The 6,624-nt window shown below is 48.4% G+C and overlaps 1 protein-coding gene across 1 annotated transcript in view; it reads right to left on the bottom strand.

The window, feature by feature from the left end:
- Positions 1 to 6,046, bottom strand: part of CSNK2A1 (casein kinase 2 alpha 1) — a 56,541-nt gene extending 50,495 nt beyond the window's left edge. Inside the window, exon 1 of the mRNA XM_045445023.1 lies at positions 5,619 to 6,046. The gene's annotated coding sequence lies outside the window, so the exon portion shown is untranslated. The remainder of the gene's footprint in view (positions 1 to 5,618) is intronic.
- Between the last annotated feature and the right edge of the window lie 578 nt (positions 6,047 to 6,624).

Genomic DNA, 6,624 nt, shown 5'->3' on the forward strand with positions numbered 1-6,624 from the left:
GAAGGTGAGGCGGAGAGAATCTGTCCAAGGTAAAACCTAGAAAAAGGGCAAGGCAGGGAGTGCACAAGGAATACAGTTCAAAAGCCATGTATCTCCACTGCCTGGACCAGGATTCTAGGCCAGCTCCAGGGCTGATACCAGGTTGAGCTACTTAACCTTCATGTGGCCCAATTTCCTTTACTCTAAACCCAAAAGTCAAATACATAATCTTAAAAAGGCCTTCATACCCTGAAATGTTCTAATTTTGTAATCATCTTTCTATTCAGGTAACTAAATTGAAAAGAAGTGGTCTCCTTTCCTCCATCCTCTGAAGTCCCCACTAAAGTTGAGTCTACATTTTATGAATCAAATCAGCAGGATACTGCGGCAGGACAGCCTTTCTTAAAAGTTAGAACTCCATACTGCAATTATAATTCCCAAATGTGACTCTTAACCTCAAATGACAAAGACAGGGAGAAAAGACGTTACAACAACTTCGGGTTGGGGTGGGAAGGGTAAAAAGAACAGACTACTGTGTATAGGTGGTTATCAATTCACAAAAAAAGATCACCCATTTCCATCTCCTCTAAAAAGTTAGAAATAAGTCTTTAAAAGGCTGTCATATAAACTTATTGCTTTATTCAGCCAATAAAAATTAATGAAGAAATTATGTCATTTATTCAAGACATTTATTATAGGCAAGGAAAAGTCATCAATTTATAGAAATCCTACCAAAATGGCCTAGAGCTCTAGAATCCACATTTTTCAATGCTAGTCATCTAGCCAATTCCAATTGTATTTAAGGGCAGTTAACAGGATATTTATAAATTTTTTTTTCAACGTTTATTTATTTCTGGGACAGAGAGAGACAGAGCATGAACGGGGGAGGGGCAGAGAGAGAGGGAGACACAGAATCGGAAACAGGCTCCAGGCTCTGAGCCATCAGCCCAGAGCCTGATGCGGGGCTCGAACTCACAGACAGAGAGATCGTGACCTGGCTGAAGTCGGACGCTTAACCGACTGCGCCACCCAGGCGCCCCAACAGGATATTTAAACACTAAGGAAAAGGCATAGGTTCTACTCAACACAATTACTCTGTGAAGTCTTCTAGAACCAAATCACTTTGCAGAATAATCTTTGCTACTTCTGTTCTTTAGAAAACAATCCCCCTGAAATTTTCTTTTTTTATTTTTTTTTAATGTTTATTTATTTGTGAGAGAGAAACAGAGCATGAGTGGCGAGGGGCAGAAAGAAAGGGAGACACAGAATTGGAAGCAGGCTCCAGGCTCTGAGATGTCAGCACAGAGCCCAAAGTGGGGCTTGAACTCACAACTGTGAGATCGTGACCTGTGTGGAAGTCAGACGCTCAACCAACTGAGCCACCCAGGCACCCCTATCTCCCTGAAAGTTTTAAATAAAATCAGCAAAAGGCCTCTATTCGTTTTCTACTGTTGCTGTACAAATTACCACAAACATAAAACAACACAAATTTATTATCTCACAGTTTCTATAGGCCAGAAATCAGGTGCACTTGGCTGGATCTTCTGCTTAGGGTCTCCCAAGACCAAAAGCAAAAAAACATAAAAACAAACAAACAAAAAAAACAACCCTCAAGATGTCCACCTTGCTCTGTTCCTTGCTGACACTTGGGGCAGGGACAGGAATCTGCTTCCAAGCTCATTTAGACTGCTGGCTGAGTTCAGTTTCTTGTGGTTGTTATGATGGATGCCCCCATTTCCTTGCTAGCGGTCAGCAAGGGGCTGTCCACATGCTTTCCATGAGGCCCCCTCCAGTAATGGAGGGTTGAGTTCCCCTCATGTTTCAAATCTCTAACTTCTGACCCATCTCTCTGACTCCAGCTGGAGAAAGTTCTTTGCCTTCATGTTAGATTGGCCCCACTCAGAAAATCCAGGATAATCTTCCTATCTTAAGATACTTAAACCATAATTACATTTGCAAAGTCCCTTTTGCCATATAATGTTAACATATTCAGATTCCAGGATTAGGGTACAGACATCTTTCGGGGGAGAGGGAAGGCAGGGTGTCATTTCATCTACCACAGCCCACCCTCTGACTTCCATTGATTCATATCTTTCCCAAATGCAAAATACATCCATCCCATCCTAAGGTCTCATTCCATTATAGCATCAACTCAAAATCCCAAAATCTCACCTAAAGGTCATCAATTAAAAAGTCCCAAATCTCATCATCTAAATCAGGTGTGGATGAGGCTTTGTGTATAATACAATAAGAACTCCTGGGGCACAATTTCTGAAAACAAAAACCAAGCTACCTGCTTCCAATACACAAGGGTAGGAGAGGTATAGGGCAATAGTTATAGAATTCCCAGTCCAAAAAAGGAAAATGGAAGAGAAAACAGATCCATTGGTCCAAAGCAGTTTCAAAATCTGGGCAAACTCCATTCCATTTCAAAGGCAGGGAAAAATCCTCTGTAGTTTTCAGCTCCACCTCTCTGGGTTCTTGGTTCCAGCTTCTGAGTCACCCACATTTTAACAAAAAGCAGCACACTCACACCTGAGTTTACCAGCCCGTTTCCTGCCTAGACTTTGGGGGGTTTTAACGGACCTCTTTAACTTTCATACTATGTCTTTCAATCCAAGCTGGCATCATTTTTGTTAGTATAAAATCCTCAAGGACCTCATGGACTTTACGTAAATTTCATAGGGGTTCACTGTTGTTAGTCCCACTCACAGGCACAAATACATCAGGCTCCACCTTCCACACTTTGCTTGGAAATCTCCACTGGATAGCCAGGTTTATTACTTACTAGTTCTCTTTTCCACATAACCACAGGATACAATTCTAAAACTTGCCACTAAGTAACAAGGATCCTCTTTCCTCCAGTTTCTGATACCTGCCTCATTTCCCCGAGCCCTCCCTAGGAGTCAACATCCATATTTCTACCATCTGTTGTAGGTCTTTTCTACCTTGCTCCTCAAAAATTTTCTGGCCTTCATCCACTTCCACATTTTTAGGTAACAGTACCCCACTCCAGGTACCAAAAATCGATACAGTGTTCTACTGCCGCGGTAACAAACTGCCACAAACAGGAGTGGCTTCAAACAACAGAAATTTATTATCTCAGGTCACAGAAGTTTCTGTAGGTCAGAAGTTACGCGGGCTCTGGCTAAGTCTTCTGCTTAGGGCACGAGGCCAGAATCAAGGTATATTCCTTGCTGGAAACTCTGGGGGAAGAATCCACTTCCTAGCTCATTCTGGCTGTTGGTCACAATCAGTTTCTGGTGGTTGTAGGACTGAGGTCTCCATTTCCTAGTGCCGGCTGTCAGCTGGGGCTGGTCTCTGCCACTGGAGCCGACCATATTCCTTCTCATGCTTTCCCTGTGGCCCCCTCTAGCAACAGCAAACGGTGTCCTTCTCATGGTCGCAATCTCTGTGTTCACCCTTCTGCCCTCCCTTGACTCCCAGGTGGGGTCAAGTTCTGTGCTTTCAAGGTCTCGTGTCAGTAGATTGGGTCCATCCATGAAATGCAGAATCATCTTCCTATTTTCAGATTCTTGACTCTAAGGAGATCTGCAAAGTCCCTTTTACCATGTAACACATTCACAGATTCTGGGAATTAGAGTATGGACATCTTTGTTGGGGAGGGTATCATTCTGTCTACCCCACACCCAAACCCTAAGGGAAGGCTTTCAACTCAGTTCCTGAAGAAAATTTCCCCTTTCTCCAAAGGAGTATGTGAAGTTAAGGTATCTGTTCAGAGACAGAGACAACAGTAAAATCAAAGACTCAGCCTGTAACAGTGGCTAGGCAACAGGAGAACTAAAAATACACTGTGGAAAAGAAGCTGCCACTTGTTTCATCCCCAAACAGCAAGGCAAGAAACCCATTACACAGAAACTAACCTAACGTTCCCCTTCAACGTGTGCTTCTCTTCGCTACTGTATTCCATACAGGAGGACATAACCGGGCATGTCGGGGTTTAAAAAAAAAAAAAAAAAAAAAAAAGTTGCCCCAGGGTGACCTAACTTTGTAATCAGTGGATAAATCAACCCAAGCAAACTTCAAATATTTTCTTTCTTCAAGTTGTACACCCTCCCCCAATAGCAAATGAAAGTCAAGTATTTCAAAGTCACAGAAGGATGAGGGTGCCCAGGTCAAACAGCAGTTGACGTTTTGGTTTTTGGTTTTTTAAATGACACGAGGGAGACCTGCTATTGGCCCTGGTCTTTCAAAGGCCCACCAAGCCAGTTACGCCAAATCGACTTACAACGAAACAAAACACTGCAGCAATTTCCACAAGGGTAATATTCTGAAGTCTCGCCCACCGTTTGGTTCCTGACCACACATTTTACGTAGAACAGAGGACCCCTAAATATAGCAGCTGGTCCCTTTAACCTATCAAGCGCTTACTACCTGCCAGGTACTGCGGTAAGCACTCGACACAAACTATCCTTTTTTTTTTTTTTTTACCGCTCACCGTAAACGTACGACCTAGGAAATACTACGGCCCCCACTTTACAGATAGGAAAACCAAGGCTTACAGAGATCAGGGCGCACAGCTAAGTAGCAAAGGCACTGACATTTGAGAACCCAGGCCCTCTGCTTCCTTAGCCCTGGCCGACACCGCCACTCCTTAGGTGTAATGCAGCCTCCTAACTCCTGCCGAAATCGTCCCCTTCCCGTTTTCTCTGCACGTCTTCTCCCCGTGCCCCCTCCCCACAGACCTCAGCAGCTTCAAGGCAACCGAGTCCTTCCCAAGTCAATGCACCACCTTCGTTTCGGGACTCTTCCCTCCCCACAATAGCCAAGAGTCAAGAAGCGACTTCTTCCCACCCTGACTTCGCTTTCCAAAAACAAACTACCGAAGCTCCACCCATCACCTGCTTAGACTAGAAACGTTCCGACGCTGCAAAACAACAAACAACAACAACAACAACAGCAGCAGCAAAAAAACAAAATAGAAGTCCTACTCTTTCGAAAGGTCACAAACTAGGCTGGATACTGCTGGCCAACCTTCCATTCTACATACTTCTCTACCACCCAGGCTCCCAACTAACCCTGAACTCCCAACTCCACCCATTCTGCCCCACTTCGCGGTCCCTTCCCCCTTTCTTCCCGGCGACCTCGCGCGGGGTTCCCTCCTCTTTGCACCCCAGTCTGCAGGTGGGAAGCCCGGCCCGGCCCACAGGGACCCTTGGAAGGCCCCCACTCCAGCTGCTCCGCGTCCCGGGAGGGTTCACCCCACCCTACCCATCAAGCACCACTCCCCTAGGCACCCTCCCCCAGCATCCCCCTGTGGCCCCACCCCTCAAGCTCCCTTCCCCCTCAGGCGACCCCCTCCTCCAAGTTGCCCCCTAGTCCCCGCCCCAGTCCAGCCCTCTCCCCCGCCAGAAGCGGGACTCCAGAAAGCCAGTTCCCACCCTCACATCAGCCTCTGCCCCGCAAGCCTCGCTCGCGGTCCTGAAGGGTGGCCCCAGGCCTCCCCGATGGGCTGCAGGGGCCTCGGCTGGTGTGTGTAAGGGGGGGGGGGGGGGGCAGGGGAAGGCGATGGGCCGTTTGGGAGTCCTCTGGGAGCGCGAGGGCCGACCGCGACCCGTTGTCCTATCCCGGGCCCACCTCCACACACCAACGACCTCGCCTGGCGGCTCCCACAGTACCTGTGGTGGAAGCGGCAGCGGCGGCGGCCGCTCTCCCCTCTCCTCACACAGACAATATGGCGGCGGCGGAGGAGGAGACACACGGCTCGGCCGCCAGCCGCAGGGACCAGAGCGAGGCTGCAGCCGCCGCTGCCGGAAGCGGAAACCCCCTTCCTACCAGGAGGCGGGGCGGGACCGCTTCCGACTCCGCCCCACGCAGAATCCGGCTGAGTGCGGCCATGCTGGGATGTGCGAAGGAGTCCCTGCAGGTGCCGTTCCGGACTGGGGGCGCAAAATGGGAGAAACTGTCGCCAGAAAGCATACTAACGAGATCTGCAGCGATTAAGCGCGTTTTGTCTCAGCACCTGTTAGGAACTGACGACAGAAAGAAGACGAAACTCCCGTACGTGTACAGTTGGTTTGCCCCAAGCTAAGATGGCGGTCCCTATGTTTCCCGCACTTCACCCAGCTGACGAGTCGCCCCAGTGGACGAGCCAGCCGGCCTTTCCTGAAGCATGCGCGACCTGCAGAGCTGTAAAGCAAAGCATTTTGGGAGTTGAAGTCGGCTGCTCGGACCCCTCGTCTAGGGTTAGGGTTCCAGCGGTACATTTTGTCTACTCCAACTTTGAGTTCGCGACAAACGAACGGAAGTTGGACCCTCGGGGTGGTGTGATGCAGGAGTGGAGCGAGTGACGATCCAAGCCCTGTAGAGACTGAGACCTTATTCCTGCCTCCTGCAGGAGACCTATTTAGAACTACCTATCTAGAATGAAGTGTATTCTCTCCCTTCAGTCCGCCACCCCTCATCCTCCCCGCCCTCCTGGGCAACTTCCCCCAAAGCAGCTACAGGGCACTTTCTATCTTGCAAGCCTGATCACGGCGTCCTCGTGGGTTAAAATCTTCCAGGTCTCTCCTTTGGTGCACCAAAGACAGCCCAAGTTCTCTTGACATCCGAATTCCCGCATAAATTGGACAGCCCCAATTCCCCACCCTTTTTGACACTGCTCCCATTTCTAGCCTCCTATTC

This window comes from Leopardus geoffroyi, chromosome A3, assembly GCF_018350155.1.
Source record: "Leopardus geoffroyi isolate Oge1 chromosome A3, O.geoffroyi_Oge1_pat1.0, whole genome shotgun sequence".
Lineage (NCBI taxonomy): Eukaryota > Metazoa > Chordata > Mammalia > Carnivora > Felidae > Leopardus > Leopardus geoffroyi.